This window comes from Garra rufa, chromosome 2 (genome assembly GCF_049309525.1).
Source record: "Garra rufa chromosome 2, GarRuf1.0, whole genome shotgun sequence".
In the NCBI taxonomy this organism is placed as follows: Eukaryota; Metazoa; Chordata; class Actinopteri; order Cypriniformes; family Cyprinidae; genus Garra; species Garra rufa.
The window spans coordinates 33,098,297-33,123,911 of record NC_133362.1 but is presented as its reverse complement, the minus strand read 5'-3'; the positions used below and the strand labels follow the sequence as shown (position 1 = coordinate 33,123,911).

Here is a 25,615-nt window from a genome sequence, read left to right as displayed (position 1 = left end):
TGCCCTTGTTCTGCGCAGATCACCCATGTATCAGCAGGCTCTGTATCCACCAGCTGGACACTGTCTCTTAGGAGACGGTGGATACCCATGCCTGCAGCGTCCCATTGCAATTATGACCCCGTACCGCCAGCCTGTCGCAGGTATGATGACTCATTTTGTCTCAGACACACACACACACACACACACACACACACACACACACACACACACACACACACACACACACACACACACACACACACACACACACACACACACACAAACATAATATACCAGAGATTGTTACTATTTTAACTTTGTAATACACCACACATTTTCTACACAATTTCTGATTAACAGGCCAGGTTGAAGCCCGATACAACAGGCATCACGCTCTGGCTAGAAACATCATTGAGCGCACCTTCGGGATGTTAAAGACACGCTGGCGTGCCATTTTCTTGAGAGCCTTGGAGATCAGGCCACTGTTTGCCCCAAAGGTGATTGCTGCCTGCTGCATCCTCCACAACATTTGCATGATAGGAGGTGATCTCCTGGAGGAGGAAAGCCATGGACAAGACGGCAGCGAGGATGACGTGGAGAACGAACCAGTGGATGAAAGGGACCTATCAGGCAATCATCTCCGAGGACGTCTTGCAGCTCAGCTATCTTCTCCTGAGGGACTGCCTGCTTGTCTGAATGAACATGACTACATATAGACAGTAGCCTAAACCTTTCCAGATGTTGCCATGTTTACTAAAAGATGAAAAAACAGTTTAACATAGTATACACATTAGATCAAATATAATTTTTTTTTGTAAAGATAGGTATAAATATATAGGTAAGCAGATACATATATAAAGAAAGATAAATGTTTTTTTTTTTTATGTTGGTATGTTCTTGAGGTTTAAACTGCATGACTGTAATAGTAAACAACTGCAATAAAAAAATGCTATATCATTTGTGTTTTGTTGTAAATATAAAGAATACACTGTTGCTACATGAATAAATTGCCTAGATAGAATTTAATTTTTAATTTATTTAAAGCAGATTCATTTATTTAAGACATTTAACTAAAACATATTTTTTTTTAGAATCTGTTGACGAGTTTTTCAAAAAGAGACAGGTATCTCTCTGCTCTGGCTGTTGCTGCCTTCTCCTTCTCTTCTTCCCTCGCCACTGCCTGTCTTTCCCTTTCCTCTTCCCTCTCAGCCTGTTCTTTCATAAAATCAAGGAGAGCCTGGCTGTCCCTCGACCTTTTCCTTGACGGCTGACTACTGCTCCTGGCTTCATCAGCAGGGGCAGAGGCCGGCGTGCTGACTGAGCCACCTGTAGTGGCAGTCAGGTTTGATGCAACAACCAGGGGCAGACTGATTGAGTGCTGCCCCTGGAGTGCTGCATCCATGGCAGTGTACCACTGCCAGGTGGCAGCGGTCACACTACCGGCCTCTGCCCCTTTCCCTGTAGGTGGGTCCCTAAGCTCCTGAAATAAAGTAAAAATCTGACATACCCTCATGTTGTTTCAAACCAGTAATTTATTGATTGATTGACCAATTCACTCTACACAAAGGAAGATATTTTGAAGAATATTGGTGACCCTGGACCACAAAGTAGTCCAGTTTCTGGGGTATATTTATAGCAATAGGCAAAAATTCATTGTATGGGCCAAATCATTGATTTTTATTTTATGGTAAAAATCATTAGGAAATTACATTACATTAAGAACTTCATTTGGACAACTTTAAAGGTGATTCTCAATATTCAGATTTTTTGCACCCTCAGATTCCAGGTTTTCAAACACCAAATATTGTTCTATCCTAACATACATTAATGTAAAGCTTATTTATTCAGCTTTCAGATGATGCATAAATCTCGATTTTGAAAAATTGACCCTTATGACTGGTTTTGTGATCCAGGGTCACATTTGTTAATTAAACAGTTTGGGGGCACCACAGGCTTCTTTAGTATAAAAAAAATATTATAGAAATCAGTGGTACCTCAGAACTGTTTGGTTACAAATATTCTTAACAATATCTTCCTGTGTAGAGCAAAAAAAAAAAAAAATGTATACAGGTATGGAACAACTTGTGGGGAGTAAAGGACATAATTGTAATTTTGGGGTGAACTATTCTTTTTATCATCTCAAAATAAACTATGCAAGACAAAATGTAATGGCCTATGCATCCATGATAACTTTCATATAAGACCAGTTAGCCTTTACACAAATCTTGGTATGGGTCTTTCGGAAACAGAAGCAGAGGAACAGGCAGATTACCTTGTATTTGTCTTTCAGATTGCTCCATTTCTTCTTGGCCTGTTTGGCCGTTATGGCCAAACCAGAAGTGGAAACAAAGTGCCTAGACAAAATAAAAATAGAGATTGACATGACATAAACCTTTAGACATGCAGGGAATGATATAAGCAATCAAAATCAATACTCACTCCCATCCACTTTTGCAGGAGTTGCGCCTCCCTGTAAAAAGATTTTCATTGGCCGCCCGCCATTCTATAAGCGCCCGAGTTTCCTCAGCAGTCCCTTGATAAAAAAAAACAAAACTTAATGGACATTTTAATGACCAATAATATTGTTATAAAGTAATTCAGTACAAACATGAAATAAAGACAAGCAAACAGTTTGGTGAAAACTACAACACAGCACTCAAAAAATTAGGGTCTACATAAAAAAAAAAAGAGTTTTCTCTCAGCTAAAATGATCCGTGAGGGAACAAAACCTTACGAAAATTAACCATTGTTTTATTATAGTAAAATTGTAGTAACCATGTTTTTTTCTCCTTTCTTTTTTATTGACATCCATTTGCATAACCACAGTAATACTACAAATGCCATGGTTAAACTATAGTTATTTACCATGGTTAAATATAGCAACCATGTTCTTTTGGTTTTATCTGTAGTAAAACCATGGTTAGTTTTCGATAGATTCATGAGAAAAAGAACTACATATACGTTACCCAAAGCCCAGTAAGTTAGATGCACATTAAATATGGATTTAAGCTTATGTTTAACCACTACAGCAACACTATAGGCAGCATCATATTTTAGGAGCAACTCCTGAGGCAGGACTGCCCTCGACAGTTAATTTACATGAGCGCTGACTGCCCAGTAACGTTAATCGTTGGGTCTCTTAACTCTGAAATCCTCTGAGGAAAGTTTTTAAATAGCGGCTAACCTTATAATTTAACAACAGTTTTAAGTTTAAATAACTATATTCTCACCTCAAAAGATCTTAAAACTACATTTCGTGACACAATAACAATATTTTTTCGAAATGTATCACTTACAGTTATGAGTTCTCTCCTCCGCCATTACGCAACGTCCGTTGGCGCGAACTGAATTCTGGGTTATGAGCTTTATCAAGTCCACACAAGTCACCTCCTGATGCATCCTCGATAAAAGGGGCGGAGCAAGAACACATCCGGGGATTTTAACTGTACTTGGCTAGATGTGAACTCTGAATTGGAACGGTACTTGGGCGACGACTGATGACGTTTCACAAGTCCACAAGAACACAAGTCCAGACAAGAACGCATATTGAGAAACGGCCACGGTGTGTTGAGTTGATGTCAAAGAGCTCGATTTTGGTCTTATCTGACCACAACATTTTCACCCAGTTCTCCTCTGAATCATTCAAATGTTCATTGGACTTCAGTGCTTTCTTGAGCAGGGGGACCTTGGGCATTGCAGGATTTCAGTCCTTCACGGCATAGTGTGTTACCATAGTGTGAGATCATTGACAAGATCCTCCCGTGTAGTTCTGGGATGATTCCTAACCATTCTCATGATCATTGAAACTCCACGAGGAGAGATCTGGCATGTAGCCCCAGGCCGAGGGAGATTGACAGTTATTTTTTCCATTTGCGAATAATCGCAGCAACTGTAATCACCTTCTCACCATGCTGCTTGGCGATGGCCTTGTAGCCCATTCCAGGCTTGTGTAGGTCTACAATCTTGTCCCTGACATCCTTGGACAGCTCTGTGGTGGAGAGTTTGGAATTTGATTGATGATTTGCTTCTGTGGACAAGTGTCTTTTATACAGGTAACAAGCTGAGATTAGGAGCACTTCCTTTAAGTGCACCGCATCAAAGGGACAATGGACGAGGCCATGTATCTTCAAATCTTGGGTGAGAACCTCCTTCCCTCAGCCAGGGCATGTTCAGTGGGAAAACATACAAAATCAGCAGAGGATCAAATAATTTTTCCGTCACTGTAAGTTTACAAATAAAATATATTTGAGGCTTTGCCTCCTCATTTTATAACACAGCTGCACACTACTGATCCATTCAACAATTAGTGTGATATACAGAAGTGTGTCTTTTTAGCTGAAAACTTCACCTATGTTGTATTCAAACTTCCACACATTCAACTTGCCAAAGCGTTGTGTCAAACTCTAGCTTGAGGTTGAGTAAATGATTAGAGTAATTCATTTTTGGGTGAACCATCCCTATAATCCTGTCTATTAATGCCGGTAACCCATATTAAGCTTTGTTAACTCCTTTTGTCAAATTTGCTGCATATAGTCACACTATGAGTTAAGCTGTGTGTTCACTGGATAGGATAGCCTTTGTAATCCCACTCGTGTGTATGTGTGTGGCAGTTTGCCGCGTTGGCCGGGCGTCCGTAACAGCCTTAGGGAGGTGTGTCGTGGCCATCGGTGGGGTGGAGAGAAGCCTTGAAAAACAAAATCTGGCAATGAGACGTGCTGTTACTGTATGCAATCAAGAAAAAAAGGATGACAGAAGGCTAAAGAACAGAAGGGCATGTGCAACAGCATGCAAGGACATGGTGGTGACACAAGTGTGAGGTGAAACAGGTTCGTTGTACTTCGTTAAGGACACACTTGATCCCTGTAGTCCACCGAATGTGAATGCAGCCCTCATGCATTTGTGCATGTGCATAGCGAGAGCTGTTGACTAGCTGCGCATCTGTTGTAACAGGATGAAATCCAAACCGCACTGGAGGGTTGGACTGCATCAAGAGTCTCACATATAGAAACATCATCATCATCATCAAACATCAGTGCGGCTGAGAGGCATGACAGGCTTGCGCTTCCGCTCTAGTCTCTGATATGAGAGTGGATCGCTTCTGACAGCTTAGCCTTCTGCTTCCCAGCACCTAGCAACACGCACAGGACTGTCTGTATCTGTGTCTATACATCTTCATTCAGGTATAGATTCAAAACTTTATATTAGTTGTTCACGCCCCACAGCTTGTGTATTATTAAAAGTCTTCAAAAAATAAAATGAATGGAACGGCGTGAATTAGATCGCTACCGTTCCATGTCGCAATACATTCTCTGGTGCAGCTTAGATGACAGGATGCATTAATTTTTAGGAAATAAAATTAATGAAACAATGAGAGTTAAATTGTTATCGTTCTATGTCGTTAGGCGCTCCCGAGTCCGGTTTAGATGGGAGGAAGTGTTCTAGTAATGAAGAGACAAGAGATAACAAATGTGTAAGTTCCCACCTGAAAGATAATCACCTTGCACAGTTGTTTTCCACTGCGGCTGACATGCAACCAGAGGACTGACACCTAAAGGTCCTCCACCGCGACTGAATAAATATTACATTGACTCAAAAACCCTTTAATTGTCACTCAGTGCGGTTGGAAACAGACACCAGGACCTGCATGAAATTAATGTGCTCTCTCGATGCATTATTCATGTGCAACATTGTTCTCTTGACGTATGTGTCTTGCCGGTGCTCATGGCCAACGCCAGAGAATTAAAGATTAATGTGGGTTCCTCGTTTCCTCTCGATCATGGACGATTAACTACAATACAGTCATAGTCGTGGTATGTTCATTTCCCTCTAGTTCGCTTTCCTTTGGCAGTCGCTTACCATATCAGCGGAAACTCTTTAACCAACTCGAGTGAAAGCTGCAGAAACACAGAATCCTGTCAGAGACTTTATGAAATAGTCTGGAGTACTAGTAGCCATGCTATTGACTATTTGTATGAAGTCTAATGCAGTACAACATCTTATTCTGACCAAGAGCTGCAGCTTACAATGTGTCAGGTGAACATGGGACTAGTCACAGTTTGTTTTGTTTTACATGCTGTTTAAGTCAAGTCACCTTTATTTATATGTAGCACTTTGCACAAAAGAGATTGGTTCAAAGCATCTACACACTATTGAACAGGAAAGTTCAAAATCAATGATGCAAACTTTAATTCCAAACCCATTTTAGATTAATAACAGTGTTGATGTTGCAGAATTTGTCAATTATGGACAAATTCAATTAATTTATACAGCAGCTCTACAGAAGACAATAGTGTCATCATTCAGCTCAATTAAGTTCAGGTTTTGTTCTCATCTAATAGTGTCAAATGTATTCATCTGATGGTCTTAAAGATGACAGTGGAAAGGAGTCCAAACACGTGACAGAAAGGGTGGTTTGGATAAGTATTTCTGAAACAGATGATACTACAATAACACACCAGTGTGGAAAACACTTGCACGTACACTACCAGTCAAAAGTTTTTGAAAAGTAAGATTTTTTTTATCTTTTTTAAAGAAGGCTCTTCTGCTCACCAAGCCTGCATTTATTTGATCAAAAGGACAGCAAAAACAGTAACATTTTGAAATATTTTTACTACTTAAAATAACTGTTTTCTATTTCTATTTGAATGTATTTTAAAATGTTATTTATTCTTGTGATTTTAAAGCCATTTTTTTAGCATCATTACTCCAGTCACATGATCCTTTAGAAATCATTTTAATATTCTGATTTTCTTGCTCAAAAAAAAAAAAAAAATATTTATTATTACTGTTGAAAACAGCTGAGCAGAATTTTTTCAGGTTTCTTTGATAAATAGAAAATAAATAGAAAGTTCAGAAAACAGCATTTATCTGAAATATCTTTTGTAACATTATAAATGCTAAATAAAAGTTTTAATTTCTATAATTTCTTTCCCCCTCAAAATAAAATAAAATAAATAAATACATAAAAATACTAACTCCAAGCTTTTGAATAGTATAGTTTATAATGTTACAAAAGCATTTTATTTCAGTTGAATGCTAATCTTCGGATCTTTCTATTCATCAAAGAATCCTAAAAAAACTCAACTGTTTTAAATATTAATAATAATAATAATAATAATAATAACAAATGCTTCTTGAACAGCAAATCAGCATATTAGAATGATTTCTGAAGGATCATGTGACTGGAGTAATGATGCTGAAAATGTAGCTGTGATCACAGAAATAAATTAAATTTTTAAAATATATTCAAGTAGAAAATTTATTTTAAATAGTAAAAATGTTTTAAAATTGTACTGCTTTTGCTGTGGTTTAGATAAATGTAGGCTTGGTGAGCAGAAGAGACTTATTTAAAAACATTAAAAATCTTACTGTTCACTGAGTGTAGGTGAAACACTGAAGAAATTGGTGTGATTGTGTAGACTTTGTAATTAGAATTTCCAACCTGATCTATTTTGTAAGCATAGGTATCCATACATATAATGTGTTTCTAACATGAGTACAGTTGTTGCTCTGAGATTATTTAAATAATCTGTTCAGTTGCCATCATCTGTTTAACACAGTTACATTTGTTGTGAAGGATTTAATCACTTTACACAAGCCGACACTTTAAATGAATAATTATAAAAGTTGTGTACTGTAGCACCAACAAATCAGATTCAATCAGTAGATTCCAGCCAGCTTTTGCTATTTTTGTGTGCAGTATGCATCAGGACAGGCGGTCTGTGAACAGACTGTGTGTCGTCTGAGACTGGGTTTAGGCCATCATCTCTTTGTATGCTTCAAGATCCATTTAGTATTGACTCTAATAACATATTCTTCTCACATCCTGTTGTAGTGAACAAAACATGTCAAAAAGCTGGAGAGCATGAAGGCACTGCAGATAGGAACTTAAAAAATATTTTGTTACTCCATCAGAAGGTCTTTACCATTGCTCCGCGGGGAGATGGAGGAGCAACAGAAGGCATTAATTACCATGTTAAATATTCCACACACTTAACAGGCAAGCCACTGAGTTCATCAAATTAATTTCCAACATTCACACTGATAATTGCTACTATTCCATTTGGATTTCAGCCCACCACAATGATTTTCCCACGGAGGTGTGTTTATGGATTTGGTGGGGTGTCTAGCTTAAAGAGAACCGTGGTAGTATCATAGACTCTTATAGTGTTCCTTAGATCAAACTAGTCGAAAGAAATGTGTGATTGATTCTAAGCTGCACACTGATAAATTCTGAATTTGCAGTCCACAAATCATTGATGGACACACTGGTTGTGTGTTACATGATTTAAGGTCTGTCCACATGGAGACGCGTTTCGCTGTATACGTATACATTTTTTATCGTATTGGCTTTTCGTCCACACGGATCCGGCGTTTTAGGAGACTGAAACTGCTATTTTTTGAAACCGGGTCCCAAAGTGGATAAATCTGAAAACGACACCCTTGCGGTTTCGTGTGTACAGCCAATCCGTATATTTTGTGAAACGATGATGTCATCACATCACGTGTCGGCTGCATCACACGTAACAGCAACAACAATAATGGCGGACTACATGATTGTGTTCGTGTTGCTACTAAGCCTACTAGCTTTATTACAGCAAAATCTATTGCTTCTATGCAACTGTTATGAGCAACAAGCAATACGAATGACTCCACTCTTGCTCTTGAAGTTGTTGCGTTCGCCATCTTCGTCTTCTTCTTCTTGGTTCGTATACAGCGCGCAAGGTTATGCGCATGCTCAAAGTCTTCTTCTCCGTGTATAGTGTATCTCTATGGCAGAATTACAGAGCCCCATACTGGTCTGGCATATATACTACACCGTTTTCAGTGGTTTCGTGTGTACGCAGATATTTCTTGAGACAACGCCGTGTTTACGGAATTTTTTTTTAGAACGAGGAAAACAAATGATCGGATAGGGAATGCACCGGCTTCGTGTGGACAGAGTCTTAATGTCATCACACTAGCACCACTTATTCAGTATGGAATATGTTTTAAGTTACCTTCATATCCTTTCTGAAGCTTTAAAGGGAACCCCGGGTATTAAGACTTGTAGGACTTAATATAATATAAATTATGTAAATTATTTTGATGACGTGAAATGGTTTCACTCAGTGAGCTACTGGTGCTACCTATTACTATTTTTATTGCAACACAGCTCGCAAAATAAAATACTGATATGATGACCACAACTTGATTAAATCCTTGAATTCACTTTAACCGAGCAACGAAACCGACAACGCACTTAAGTACAACTTTCCTCTCTCTTACTCTTCTTTCTGTCCTCCTCTATCATGTGTTTCCAATTCATTCCGGTGATCTCTACACATCGCTCTAACATCACACGCACACGTCGACGCAATCTTACTAATCTGCGTCCTATTAACATCTCTTCCACTGAACCGTTCTCTTTCACGGTTGGTCTCTGGAACTGCCAGTCAGCTGTCAACAAAGCTGACTTCATTTCAGCCTTTTCTTTGCAATCTGGTCTGAGCATCCTAGGCTTACCTGAGACCTGGATTCGTCCAGAAAACTCTTCAACCCCAGCCGCTCTATCTACTAACTTCTCCTTCTCTCACACCCCTCAACAACTGGACATACTCAACCCATTCTCCTTTATGCACTTATAACTCATTCGAATCTCATACAATTACTATAACATCTCCTATCAAACTCCATGTTGTGGCAATTTACCGCCCTCCTACTCAACTTGGCATCTTCTTAGAGGAGCTGGATGGGCTGCTGTCCTCATTCCCAGAAGATGGCAGCCCACTTCTAGTCTTTGGTGACTTTAACATTCACATTGACAGACCTAATGCTACAGACTTCCATTCACTCCTAGCTTCATTTGATCTCAAACGCATTGTCACTACATGCACTCACAAATCTGGCAACCATCTTGACCTCATCTACACACGCAATTGCATTTCAGACAACATCTTGGTCAAACCCCTACACATCTCTGACCACTTCTTCATTTCATTTGAACTACATCTTGCTACTTGTGCACCCCCAACTCCCATGCCTGTCACTTTTAGATGAAACCTACGCTCTCTTTCTCCCTCCCACCTTTCTTCACTAGTTTCCTCCTCTCTTCGCTCTCCAACCCACTTCTCATCCATGGATACTAATGCAGCGACTGACACCCTATGTTCGACACTTACTTCTTGTCTAGATGATTTATGCCCTCTCTCCTCCAGGCCAGCACGGGCTACTCCTTCAAACCCTTGGCTATCCGATGTTCTTCGTGAGCATCCACAACAAGATCAACAATGCTGCGGACGCACAGAATCTTTTCAAAACTTTTAACTCACTGCTCTGTCCCCCTCCACCTCCTACAATCACTTCTATAACACCTGATGATTTCGCCACATTCTTTACACACAAAACTACATCTGTCAGTAGTCAGTTCTCAGCTCCACACTTACAGGAACTAAAATCGACCACACCCACAACCAAAACTCCCCTCTTCTCCTTCTGTCCCCACTCTGAGGAAGAAGTATCCAAACTTTTCCTCTCCAGCCATCCGACGACATGTCCCTTAGATCCTATCCCCACACACCTTCTCCAAGCAATCTCTCCCACAATCCTACCAGCGCTCACACACATCATCAACACATCTCTTCTCACAGGCACTTTCCCCACTACATTTAAGCAGGCCCGTGTAACCCCACTGCTCAAAAAACCTACACTTAACACTTCACTCATTGACAACTACTGACCTGTCTCCCTCCTTCCATTCATAGCAAAAACACTGGAACGAGCTGTCTTCAACCAGCTATCTTTATTTCTCACTCAGAACAACCTATTGGATGCTAACCAGTCAGGTTTCAGGAGTGGTCACTCAACTGAGACTGCGCTACTGTCTGTCACTGAAGCCTTGCGGACTGCAAAAGCTGATTCCAAATCATCAGTACTTATTTTGTTGGACCTATCTGCAGCTTTTGACACGGTGAATCACCAGATCCTCCTGTCGACCCTCTCATCGCTGGGCATCACAGGGACACCACTTCGCTGGTTCAAATCCTACCTCTCTGGTAGGTCTTTCAGAGTGGCCTGGGGAGGTCAGGTATCTAAAAGTCATCAACTGGTCACTGGGGTTCCTCAGGGATCAGTTCTTGGACCTCTGCTCTTCTCCATATACACTACATCTCTGGGTCCCATCATACAGGCACATGGCTTTTCCTACCATTGCTATGCTGATGACACACAGCTCTATCTTTCATTCAAACCAGATGATCCATCAGTAGCTGCAAGGATCTCAGGCTGCCTGGCGGATATCTCTGCATGGATGAAGGAGCACCATCTACAGCTCAATCTGGCAAAGACTGAGCTCCTTGTCTTTCCTGCCACTCCAACTCTACAGCATGACTTCACCATCCAGTTAGGTTCATCAACAATTACCCCATCGACTTCAGCCAGAAATCTTGGTGTAATCTTTGATGACAAATTAACTTTCAAAGACCACATTGCTAAAACTGCTCGATCTTGCAGGTTTGCGTTGTACAACATCAGAAAGATCAGGCCCTTCCTAACAGAGCATGCTGCACAACTCCTCGTCCAGGCCCTGGTTATTTCTAGGCTGGACTACTGCAATGCTCTTTTAGCTGGTCTTCCAGCATGTACAATCAGACCTCTACAAATGATTCAGAATGCAGCAGCACGGCTGGTCTTCAATGAGCCCACAAAGGCCCATGTCTCACCTCTCTTTATATCCCTGCACTGGCTACCGGTTACAGCACGCATCAAATTCAAGACACTGATGCTGGCATATAGGACAGTCACCGGCTCTTCACCTGCCTACCTCCGTTCACTACTACACATATACACTCCTTCCAGAAGTCTGAGATCCTCTAGTGAAAGACGCCTCATTGTACCACCACAGAGAGGCATGAAATCACTTTCCAGAACATTCTCGGTCACTGTTTCTGCCTGGTGGAACGTTCTTCCCACACCTATCCGGAATGCTGCCTCCTTAACAGTTTTCAAACGACTGCTAAAAACCCATCTTTTTCAAATCTATCTGACCCAATAATAAAAAAAAAAATCTTTCTTGATCTTGTCTTTATAGCATGTACTCATATAACAATGCCTGATGTATGGTATTTTCGAGCACTTCCCGCTTCGATCTGACTCTTAGGATGAATCGCTTGCTGTTCTCCCCAATTGTAAGTCGCTTTGGATAAAAGCGTCAGCCAAATGAATAAATGTAAATGTAAATGTAACTACATGTAAAGACTTCCGGCTTTGCTACTGTTCGGACGCTTTTGCTTACTGCTCCGCGCTTTCCTCCCTTTTTTTAACTCTTCTCCGATTTTTCTAATATTTAACTTCAGCAGATCAGCACAGTGCTCAGACAACACATTTTTGATACAAACATCACGAAAAAAGGAGACTTTTTGCCTCCCACTGCCAGCAGTTTACATTCCGGAGACGGGAAAACACAGCTGCCTACTTTCAACAGACAAGAAAGAAAATGCCTCTTCTGGAATCTACTTGCTGCACAAACTGCCACAGACTTTTACAAAGGATTGTGGTTTTAGAAACAAAGTTACTTGCTGGATTTCCAAAACAGGCGGAACACACAGAAGATCATCATCACGGACCCCCTCAGCATACAGCCGGTGAGTCCTGTGAATCTAGTCAATATCGACAGTTTAGAAATGTAGAGGAACAAGCCAAAACTGATCGACACACAAATCGATGGCAAAAACAGGGAGCGAGACCCAAAGGCACTCGAGACATCAGACTGTCAAGAGTATCTCGTATTGCTGCGGTATCATCCTCTACCCCAGATATGGCTACGACAAGGCTTGCAAAAACTGGTGTTTTACCACCCCCTATACAGCTCGAAAACAGATTTGAAGCATTAATGAATGTGGGTGAGGAATCCCCAAATGTGACTAAACATGTATCATGTCAGCCAACTGCTAACATTGCTATAAACAGGCACACAAGGTCGAGCAGACAGCGGCACTCAGCTCAGAGCGCACCCGAGCCCAGGACTCTGATAGTGGGTGACTCCATTATCAGAAATATCAGTAGCAGAACTACAACTACATGCTGCTGTCCTCAAGCAACCGTCTCTGATGTGAACAAGGAACTTCGGAACATTCTAATGAAGCACAAGACTGCAAATCGAATCATCATCCATGTGGGAAAGAACGATATTCGGAAAGAGCAGTCAGAACTCCTAAAGAAGGATTTTGGTGAACTCATTGAAACACTTCGAAGACTTGAAATTCAGTCGTTCATCAGTGGACCACTCCCAGCAAGGGGAACTAACATGTTTTCACGGTTGCTCGGACTGAATACCTGGCTACAAAGAACCTGCAGTCTAAAAGGAGTCAACTTCATTGACAACTTCAATCTTTTCTGGGGCCATAGACAACTGTTCAAACTGGACGGCCTTCACCCAAACAAACTTGGTGCGAGAGTGCTTAAGGACAATATCTATTTTTCACTCCGTCATCCTTCAGTAAAATGTGTGAGTCCACCCAACATGAATGGCACACACACACTTGGACAAAGTGACGACAGGACATCTTATCAGCTTCAGAGTCATCATGTGGCCAACACAACCAACAAGGACACTGACAACGCCACGCAGCCACAACAAGCACTGCTTATGGACACTTTCCTGGCTGAGCCCTGCTCACAGAGCTTATCACAGACAGACTGTGATGTACTACAACAGCTCCAAGACTCAACACCGAAGGATGACTTTCTGGTAAACAGTCAGGGAAGCCAGGACAACAACATATTCCAGCCACCGGAAACTCCAGAGCCAGAGCTCCATTCACCAGACACATTATCCCTCTCTCCAGCATCTCCACTTCTAAGCTTCTCACAGAAAATGGAGGAACTGGTATATGCTGGAACCAGACTCTCCCACTCTTTTGCTGCAAGCCCCCAGTTATCAACTAAAAAACGGCAGGCACCACAACCACCAAAGCCTGTGGGCCCAGCTCACCCTCCTCCTCCTGTGAGAGCTCTCCGGCCGCTGCCACAATGCCAGGGCTCAAACCCTCCTGCATCTGCTGTGAATGAACCAAAAACAACTGATAACAGCTCTCAGTGATATGTGTCGGGTCCCCGCTACGGTAACAGCAACAATCAGGAATGTTTACAAAACAAGCGGGAACCCAGTGTGCCTGTAGCTTTCCCTATTTCTGTTTTAATATGTGATAGAAAGTCTAAGGCCCTTTCAAATCGTACAGTTCACACATCTAATCTGAGGCTTATTAGGCATCAAACTAAGATTGCTCTAGAGACAAAAAGTGATGCCATCAAGCTAGCATTTTTAAATGTTCGCTCACTAAAAAATAAATCACTTCTGATCAATGATTTTATAACCACAAACAACCTGGATTTTATGTTTTTAAATGAAACATGGTTAGCAGACAACTCTAGTGCAACAGTCTTAAATGAAGCAGCTCCTTCTAACTTTACTTTCATGAATGTCTGCAGAGCTGTCAAAAGGGGAGGTGGTGTAGCTGCCCTATTTAAAGATGTCTATGAATGCAAACAAGTGTCATTTGGTCAGTACTTGTCTTTTGAATATCTAGGGATTTTACTGAAAGGTGCTCCACGCATTCTGTTTATCATTATTTACAGGCCCCCAAAATACTCTCCAGCCTTTGTTGAAGAGTTCACAGAACTGCTATCAATGATTTGTTCAGAGTTTGACTGTTTTGCTATTGCAGGGGATTTTAATGTTCACATAGACAATGCAGAAAGCAAAACTACAAAAGAACTTATAACGGTTTTGAACACGTTTGACCTGATTCAGCATGTGCATGGGCCCACACACAATCGTGGACACACTTTTGATTTACTCATCAGTAAGGGTCTAAACATTTCATCCACTGTTATCAAGGATGTAGCACTATCTGATCACTTCTGTATTTTCTTTGATATATTGATCTCTGCTACCACTGAATCTAGATCAGTCTCTGTCAGAAAGAGATGCATTAACGATAACACTAGTGTGCTATTTATGAAGGCTATATCTTCAATGCCAAGCATTTCTGCAGACTCTGTTGATTTTCTCCTGGAGTCCTTTAACTCAAAAGTTAAGAATGTCATTGATGACATTGCACCTGTGAAGGTCAGACAGATGACTGGCAAGAAATCACCATGGAGAAAATCAACAGCAGTACAGAGTATGAAAAGACAATGCAGGAAAGCTGAGCGGATGTGGCGGAAGACAAAACTTGAAATTCACTATAGCATCTATAAAGACAGCCTTCATGCTTTCAATGTTGAACTAGGTAAAGCTAGACAAACATTCTTCTCGAACCTTATAAACAGCAACTTAAACAACACTCGCACTCTTTTTGCTACCGTTGAGAGACTAACAAACCCCCCTAGTCAGATCCCTAGTGAACTGCTCTCTGACAGCAAGTGCGATGAGTTTGCTTCCTTCTTTTCTGAGAAGATCAATAATATCAGAAAGACAATTAGCTTACCCTCAAGTCATGAAGAGGTCAGACAGATTCGACCGCAATTTCAAAAAGAAGTCATTATGTCTACTTTTGAAGAAATCGATAGCAACATTTTGGAAGAAACAGTACAGCACCTCAAATCGTCAACCTGCCACCTTGACACACTTCCCACATCTTTTTTCAAAAGTGTGCTTAACTGTTTTGAAGCAGATCTTTTAGAAGTGGTGAACACCTCACTTCTTTCTGGGACTTTTCCAAACTCCCTGAAAACTGCAGCTGTTAAGCCCCTTCTGAAAAAGAAAAATCTTGATAACACCATACTGAGCAACTATAGACCAATATCAAATCTTCCTTTCATAAGCAAGATTATTGAAAAGGTTGTTTTCAATCAGCTGAATCACTACATAAACTCAAATGGATACCTGGACCATTTCCAATCTGGCTTCAGACAACATCATAGCACAGAGACAGCGCTCATAAAGATAATAAATGATATTCGCCTAAATTCAGATTCTGGCAAAATATCAGTGCTGGTACTACTAGATCTCAGTGCTGCGTTCGACACTGTCGATCATAACATTCTTTTAGATAGACTGGAAAACTGGGTCGGGCTTTCTGGGATGGTTCTAAATTGGTTCAGGTCATCCTTAGAAGGGAGAGGCTATTATGTGAGTGTAGGAGAACATAAGTCTAAGTGGACGTCCATGACATGCGGAGTCCCACAAGGCTCAATTCTAGCACCGCTGTTGTTCAGCCTGTATATGCTCCCACTAAGTCAAATAATGAGAAAGAACCAAATTGCATATCACAGCTATGCAGATGATACCCAGATTTACCTAGCCTTATCGCCAAATGACTACAGCCCCATTGACTCTCTCTGCCAATGCATTGATGAAATTAACAGTTGGATGTGCCAAAACTTTTTACAGTTAAACAAGGAGAAAACGGAAGTCATTGCATTTGGAAACAAAGATGAAGTTCATAAGGTAAATGCGTACCTTGACACTAGGGGTCAAAAAACAAAAAATCAAGTCAAGAATCTGGGTGTGATTCTGGAGTCAGACCTCAGTTTCAGTAGCCATGTCAAAGCAGTAACTAAATCAGCATACTACCATCTCAAAAACATTGCAAGAATTAGATGTTTTGTTTCCCGTCAAGATTTGGAGAAACTTGTTCATGCCTTTATCACCAGCAGGGTGGACTATTGTAATGGTCTCCTCACTGGCCTTCCCAAGAAGACCATTAGACAGCTGCAGCTCATACAGAACGCTGCTGCCAGGATTCTGACTAGAACCAAAAAATCAGAGCATATTACACCAGTCCTCAGGTCCTTACACTGGCTACCAGTTATGTTTAGGATAGATTTTAAAGTACTTTTACTTGTTTATAAAGCACTCAATGGCCTAGGACCTACATACATTGCAAATATGCTCACTGAATACAAACCTAACAGACAACTCCGATCACTAGGATCGAGTCAGTTAGTAATATCAAGAGTTCACACAAAACAAGGGGAATCCGCTTTTAGCTATTATGCCGCCCGCAGTTGGAATCAGCTTCCAGAAGAGATCAGATGTGCTAATACATTAGCCACATTTAAATGCAGACTGAAAACTCACCTGTTTAGTTGTGCATTTATTGAATGAGCACTGTGCTACGTCCGAACAGACTGCATTATTTTATGTATAATCATTTTACTGTGCAAATTAATTTTAAAATCAATTTTTCTGTTTTTATTGTTGTTAGTGTGCTACTGTTTTAATTAATTTAAATCAATTTTAAAATCATTTAAAATGTTCTTCTGTTTGTGTGATTATTATTTTAAATTTTTATGACTATGATTTTTATGCTATTCCTCTTATGTACAGCACTTTGAATTACCATTGTGTATGAAATGTGCTATATAAATAAACTTGCCTTACCTTGCCTTGCCTTACTGAAAGAGCTTGCAGTTGGTGATGGATGTAAGCATAGGCTTAAACCAAATGGCGTACCATAGATTTTTTTCCCACAAGAAGTCTAAATTCCCCTGGATATCGAGTGAAATCTGGCTTCTGGCTGAAAAATCTGGCTGCAGCGTCATTAGAAGTGTCGGCATGTTTACATCCCGTCAGGATGGCATCTAGTGTTTCTTGTCTCTGCCGTTTGTAAGCTCTTTCAGTAGCTGTGGTCTGCTAAAAGCCTCAAAGACATCAGGGCTGAACTGGAGAAAACAAAGATGCAGGTCTTTAGGAAGTTTTATTTGTCTTCCTATTCTTTTCTGTTCTTCTTATCGCTAGAAAAGCAGTGAAGACTTACATCGCTTCTCTTTTTGCCCTTCGACTGAAAATTACAACGAAAAGCCACACAATGTGGCAATGTGGCTAAAGTGGAGGGAACAAAGACGTGAGTCTTTAGGAAGTTTTATTCGATCACAGGCATCTTCCCATTTCTTTTCTCCTCTTCTTATTGCTAGAAAAGCAGGGAAGACTTACATCGCTTCTCTCGTTGCCCTTCGACTAAAAATTACAACAAAAAGCCACACAATGTGACTAAAGTGGAGAGAACAAAGACGCGGGTCTTTAGGAAGTTTTATTGGTCCACAGGCATCTTCCCATTCTTTTCTGTTCTTATCTCTAGAAAAGCAGTGAAGACTTACATCGCTTCTCTTGTTGCCCTTCGACTAAAAATTACAACGAAAAGCCACACAATGTGGCTAAAGTGGAGAGAACAAAGACACGGGTCTTTAGGAAGTTTTATTGGTCCACAGGCATGTACCCATTCTTTTCTGTTCTTCTTATCGCTAGAAAAGTAGAGAAGACTTACATCGCTTCTTGTTGCCCTTCGACTAAAATTTACAATGAAAAGCCACACAATGTGGCTAAAGTGGAGAGAACAAAGATGCGGGTCTTTAAGAAGTTTTATTCTACCACAGGCATCTTCCCATTCTTTTCTCCTCTTCTTATTGTTAGAAAAGCAAGGAAGACTTACATCGCTTCTCTTGCTGCAATCGTATCAGTATTTTATTTTTTCAAGTTGTGCTGTGGTAAAAATAGCAATAGGCAGCGCCAGTAGCTTAGCTGAGTGCAACCATTTGATGTCATCGAAATACTGGCGTCCCCCATAGTTCAAAATATATATAAAATTGTGTGGATTTTTTTTAAAATAACTTGAGTCTTTCATAGGTTTCCTATTACATATTTCAGTAAAAGACATCATTTATGTTATATTTAGCTATACAAGTCACAATACCGGGGGTTCCATTGAAATCGCAGTACCTCATTGATTTTCCCTGTATAGACAAGCTGAAACATTTTTTTCTGCAGAAGAAAGAAGGTCATACAGGTTTGGAACAGCATGAGGGTGAGTAAATGATGACAGAATCTACATTTTGGGTGAACTAACCTTTTAAGTATAATAAAGGTTATGGTGAAAATGTAGTGCAGCATACTTTGACCTTAAAATAGAATTTTACAAAGTTTGTACTCTCAAGGAAAACTTTTCTTTGGTTATGAGAGTTCACTTTTACTTAGAAGTACTCAAAAATTTTATATAAAGGCACAGTAGATTTTACACAGCTTGATGAGTTCTGTATGTTGGATTAGAGTGTGCTTTAGCTGCAGTACAGAATAACTATTATTAAAGACACTTGTGTATTTAATGTGAGTATAGACAGAGAGAGAGAGGGGAAGCAGCAAGAGAACAGACGGATATATCTGCAAGCGCAAGAAAGCCTGGAGGAGAGAAATTATTCCCAGCATGCTTCATTCTCTGTGTATGTATGTGTGTGGTGTTTGGATCAGACTGTGATGGTAATCATAAACCCCATAGCATCACTAATTATCATTACTTACACCTCAGTTTCTGTTATATATGTTGAAAGAAAGTCTGTAAGCACAAGTGAATCATCTTACTGTATCACAGGATGTGTTGAGGATACACCTGGGTGGATGTGCTTGTGGCTCAGTGTTGAGGTAATGCGAAAAAGATTGCTTTTTCATTGTATCTGTAAATGAACCAACGTAGGCTCATTGAATAAATGTACCTCTACCTACATCACTGGAAAACTCCAAAAACTTACCTATGCATACAATTCACTGAAGTTTCCAGTGGAAACTAGTGGTATAGTAAAACACCAACACCAACCACTTTTATTCCTTTTCACACAAATTACGATTACAGGCGAAGATTGCTTGCGCAATACTGTGTTATGACCTCAAAACACTTTTATCATAGGCTACTGCATGATTTGTAAACCAGTACATTTTGACTTTTGCATCACATAACCAGCCCCATGTTTTTTTTTTTGACGTTTTTCTAACTTGCTTTCCTAGTACACTGTTGCAAACATAATGTGGATTGCTCGAATTTGAGTCTTATTAAACACAAGTCATGACAAAAGAGCTCAAAGACTTTTAGGAGCAAGCTCACATGGGATGGTTGCTTTAGCAAATGCGTTTTTATCTCACATTTGCTTTTGTTAACTCTAATTTTAGCACCACTCACTGGATTTAATTTCCAAACTGCTGCAATATACTTTCAACAATCAATGTAATGAAACATTAACAGATGTGGACACACTTTTACGGCCACTAACTGGACATCAGTTTGACACACTGGATCAGTTTGAAAGTGTTGTGAAACATGGGAGAAGCAACCTATCATTTTAGCAGAAATTTCTTCAGAGGCATGTTTTTAAAATGAGCCTGGGTTGAAATGAACACAGTTGTTAGATTTACACCATAATTTCAACTATGCATTAATTATAAATGTTAGTATTGCATGTGACATTTCTAATTATTTAATTTATTTACTGAAAAATACAGTTGAAAGTTTTTCTTTGCCATGTTTTCAGTTGATTGTGCATGACAATAACGACTCCCTTGTGTAGTTCTAAACTTACATGACTATCTTTCTTCTGTGTACACAAAAGAAGATTATTTAAAAAACTTTTAAATCTGTTTTCATCTATACAGTGAAAGTCAATGGGGTCCAAAGCTTTCAAGCTCCATAAAGAACATAAAGGTAGCGTTAAATTAATCCATATTAATTTACAAGTATATTCCAAGTCTTTTGAAGTGACAGTATCACTTTGTATGATGAACAGATCACTTAAGCTTTCATTCACTCTCAAAATAATTAAAAAACTTGGTTAGTGCACACAAAGACTGCATTAAATGAAATCTACCATGTAATGTAGGAACCAATAAGTTTTGACGTTAGCTGGTGTGTGAGGTTTTTGTTGGCATATTTGACATTAGGGTGAATAAATGTTGACAGCTTCTTCTTTTTAGGTGAAATATTAATTTAAGACTTTTGATACATTGTTTCAAATGACTAATTCTGTGTAAATACACTTATAGCGCTTTCGGCACTTTTTCTTGCCTTTATGTTGTATGCACACTACGTCAGGGTTGAAAACAATGGAAGCCTATTTCCGCCACTAAATAAAATAAAAATAAAAAGGTAATTGCAACAATTCTGTCTGGTTTACACCTCAAATTGCATGATACAAACTCAAAATTCTGACTTTTTTCTCATAATTGTGAGATATAAACTCACGATTCCAAGTTATAAAGTCAGAATTGCAAGATATAAACTCTAAATTCTGACTTTTTTCTCAAATTTGCAAGTTTATATTTCACAATTGTGGCTTTTTCTCTCTCTCAGAATTGCAAGAGTTTATATCTCGCAGTTCTGACTTCATAAGAGCAATTGGAATTTATTAAGTCAGTATTGTGAGATGTAAACTCGAAATTTTGAGAGCATATCAGTCTTTTTTTCCCTCCAAATTGAACTTTCTAATTCACAATTGGACTTTATATCTCAATTTTCAGAAAAAAAGTCATAATTGCATGAAAAAAGTTATTAAATTTCAATATATGTACTTGCATTTGAGATAAAAAAGTCAGAATTATGAGTTTATATTACTTATTGCAATTTCGACATTATAACTTGCAATTGCAACTTTTTATCTCACAATTTTCGAGTTTACATTTCGAATTGTGAGATGTAAACTTACATTTGCGAGATATAAAGTCAGAATTGTGAGACATAAACTCGCAATTCTGAGAAATAAACTCGCAATTCGGAGAAATAAACTCACAATTCTGATAAATAAAGTTGCAATTCTGAGAAATAAAGTCAGAATTGTGAGATTTAAACGTACAATTCTGACTTTTTCTCAAAATTGCGTGTTTATGTCTCACACCTCTGACTTAATAACACGCAGTTTCGGGGTATTATGTCAGAATTGTGAGATATAAACTCGCAATTTTGAGAGCATATCAGTCTTTTTTCCCCTCCAAATTTATAATTCACAATTGCGAGTTTATATCTTTCAATTCTGAGAAAAAGTCACAATTGCGAGTTAAAAACTCGCATTTGTGAAAAAAAAAAAAACTTCAGAATTGTTAGTTTATATCTCTTATATCTGATTTAATGTCTTAGAATTGCAAATTTATATCTTGTGATTCTGACTTTATAACTCACAATTGTGAGTTTATATCTCACAATTCTGAAAAAAAAAAGTCAGAAGTGTGAGATTGAAAAGTCGCTTTTTAATTTTTTTATTCAGTGGCGGAAATGGGCTTCCAAAAAAGAAAAAGAAAAAAAAAGCTGTAAACCAAGCAGTTTGGGTGCAGCTGACATTGCAATAAAGTAATACAAAAGTAACTCAACTTTCTACTTCCTGTAACGTAATTAGTTCCTTTAAAATGTCAAGCAAATGTCAAGAAATGAATACCAAGTCAGCATTACATCTTCATATTACATCTGGCTGCATAAATAAATTATGCATCTGAACATTGCGTGAACGTCAAGTGGCAGAAAATGTGACCGCTGTATGTTCTCCTCTATACTGATTCACACACACATCCAGTCACTTTCAGCCCAGAGTGCAAAAGAGAAGCTTATCCAATCACCTCGGCTGAACTTTCTCATCTTCTGGCACTAAAGCGTGTTTCCTCCTCCCTTCTATTGAACGTGCCTCAGCTATTAATGCAACGCGCGCACACACAGAAGACAGCGTGTGTGGTTCTGTTGGTGCACGGTGTTGGCCGGTTCCACGGTAGGTCCACCCGGTCTGTGTGCGAGACCCTGACTCTTTGCGGTTAAAAACATCTGCCTGAGAGGGTCTAAATGAAGACAGGATGATTTAGAGCAGGAGAGAGAGAAAGATGTAGTCCATTAACCCTGCGGAGTGTGTGTTCAGACAGATTAAGAGAGAGAGAGCGGAGGGGAAAGAGATGGAGAGAGAGAAAAAGGATGGTGTTGCTGTTGGTAGAGGGATTAGACTGGACTGACACTGTCTCTTGTCCCTGCAGTAAACACTTCACGCTCGCCCAATAAATAACACTTACGTACACATCAGCCCTCTCCCATGGACACTCGCAATCCTTCTATACACACTGGCCGCATTTATGGGATACACAATGTTGTTGTGTTGCTGTCATAGAGAGAGAACAAATACACACATACACACACAGGATACCAGCCTTTTAAATTCACTGACATCTGCTTCCTTTGGAAACCAAGCACTCAAAAAAGCACTCTAGAGGAACATTTACCATCTGGGAATGGATGCTGTTTCGGGTCAAGAGTACGTCTGGGTCAGGAATGGTGTACATCATGGTCACAGTTCTGAAAAAAAGAAACTTTCAAGACGTTTTTGACTAAAGGTGGGTATCAGATATAATAACAGTATTATTCAATGTTATGTCAGTATCTGAGTCTGCGATTCTGTATAGTTATTCAAATCTGATGTATTGTGAGTTTTTACTTGTGTCTCTTTCTTTTGCATTGAGCTTTGGTACTTTAAAAATATTATTGTGGGTTTGTATTTTAGGGAAAAAATATAAAGACTATTGAATTAATGCATTAATGTGTGTTTTTCCTCACCTGTAATCTTTAAATTTTTTGGACAATGCTATTTTTCTAATACAAGCTGGTTAGGATGGTTGCATTAACTTGACCAGTTTAACTATGATGGCTAAGCAGCCAAACCTAGCATGGAAGTGGCCAAAATGTCTCTTTTAGTACACATACATTTTCATATGTACATTGTTAAAGAGTTAGTTCACTCCTGAATTTAAATTTCCTAAAAATGTACCCACCCCCATGTCATCCAGGATGTTCATGTCTTTCTCTATATAGTGGACTTCAATGGGGATTAGCAGGTTGAAGGTCCAAATTGCAGTTTCAGTGCAGCTTCAAAGGGTTCTACACGATCCCAGCCTAGGAATAAAGGTCTTATCTACATTCTTAAAAATAAAGGTGCTGCACGATGCCATAGAAGAACCTTTTGGTCTATATGGTTCCATAAAGAACTTTTAACATCTGAAAAACTTTTCTGGGATCTTTGTGGTGAAAGAAGGTTCTTAAGATTATAAAAAGATAAGAAAGTAATGGTTCTTTGTGGGACCAAAAAATGGTTCTTCTATGGCTGTGAAGAACCTTTTGAAGCACCTTTATTTTTAAGAGTGTAGCGAAACGATTGGTAATTTTCTAAAAACAAAAAACAAAAAAAAAAACATTTATATACTTTTTAACAAATGCTCGTCTTGCACTGGCCACTTGCACTATTCCAAGTCTTCTGAAGTGACAGAATCACTTTGTATGATAAACAAATCATTTAAGCCTTCCTTCACTCTCAAAAAAATAAAAAAAATAAAAAAATAGAAACACTGGTTAGTGCACACACAGACTACATTAAATTAAATGTACCACAGAAAGTATGAACCAAATAAGTTTAAGCTCTGCGATGTGAGTCTACGACTTCACTCATTGCATTGATCTGTATACTCCGGTTCAAAAAGTTAGGGTAGGGTAAAAAACTCAAAACGCAACTTCAAAATCTTTTGTAAAGGGCATTTGGCTTTCTTTGCACATTCACTTTGTAAACTCTGGGTTGGTACTTCCAACTAAGTCATGTGTGACCGTTCCAACATGACTAGCTAGTGAAAGACAAGCATTTGTGGTTAAAAAGTATATAATTGAAATTTTTTTTTTTTAGAAAATGACCGATCGTTTCGCTAGATAAGACCCTTATTCCGCGGCAGGGATCATGTCCACTCAAGCCCAAGTCCACTATATGAAGAAAAATACTGGAATGTTTTCCTCAAAGACGTGAACATCTTGGATGACATAAGGGTGAGTAAATTATCAGGAATTATTAATTTGAAGTGAACAAATACTTTAATATGCGAGTGCTAACTGTATGTGTGTGCATCTGTGAGGAAGAGAGAGTGAGATAAATAGAGTTTGTGCTTTTCTATACATATTAAAACATGATATTGTGGCAAAAACATGGAAATAATCCCATTGTTTACTGTGTTTATTTGTTTGGCCAGTGTCATTGTGGGTTTTGGTTATTTTGCTGTTTTGGGCTGTAAGGACCTTTGAATTAACTGAAATCGTGTGGCAAAGTGATATAGACATGTAATGCGGTCAACAGCTGCCTGGAACTATGTTCGCCGTGCATTTCCCTTAAAATAATGCACACCTCTAGAACGTTCGTCAGCCAATCAGATTCAAGCATTCAACGACCCCGTAGTATAACTTAATTATATTGTATATAATGAATGAGATTTTTTTAAATAACATTGCATTTTTAACACACTTCACTTAATGTGACACTATAGCGGTTTCATTCTATTCTCTGCAATTTCGTGGCTAAAAGTATTGTAGCTAAAATAATTGTCACAGTATATTTAACTGCCTCTTTAATTTCTTGAGAAGTGGTTGGAGTGGAGGTAGGAGTGAGGTCAGAAAGTAAAAAAAAAAAAAAAAAAGATACTTTATTCAGCAAGGACACATTGAATTGATTAAAAGTAAAAGTAGTTAAACATTAATTACTCACCCTCATGTCATTCCAAACTCATTGGAACAACCTTCATTTATCTTCAAAACACAAATTAAGATATTTTTGATGAAATCCAAGAGCTTTCTGACCCTGCATAGACAGCAACGTAACTAACACGTTCAAGAGCTGTCGATACAGAAACCGGTGTTCTGACATTGAACCCAGATGCGCTGTGCCTTCTTTACAAGCAATGGAATGCACAGGCATTGCCCATAAAAAGTATTCTTGTAGCTTCATAACATTACGGTTGAACCACTAATGTCAACATGGACTATTGTAATGATGTTCTTACTATGTTTCTGGGTCTTGAACATGTCAGTTGCATTGCTGTCTATGCAGGGTTAGAAAGCTC

General features: G+C 39.2%; 1 long non-coding RNA gene across 1 annotated transcript; it reads right to left on the bottom strand.

Moving 5' to 3' along the window:
* Window positions 1-313: 313 nt before the first annotated feature.
* LOC141325117 (uncharacterized) lies at window positions 314-3,390 on the bottom strand. Its single transcript, XR_012353736.1, has 4 exons — window positions 3,276-3,390; window positions 2,419-2,512; window positions 2,252-2,333; window positions 314-732 (listed from the first exon to the last, which is right to left on the bottom strand). It is a non-coding gene; the product is annotated as an uncharacterized lncRNA (long non-coding RNA).
* Between the last annotated feature and the right edge of the window lie 22,225 nt (window positions 3,391-25,615).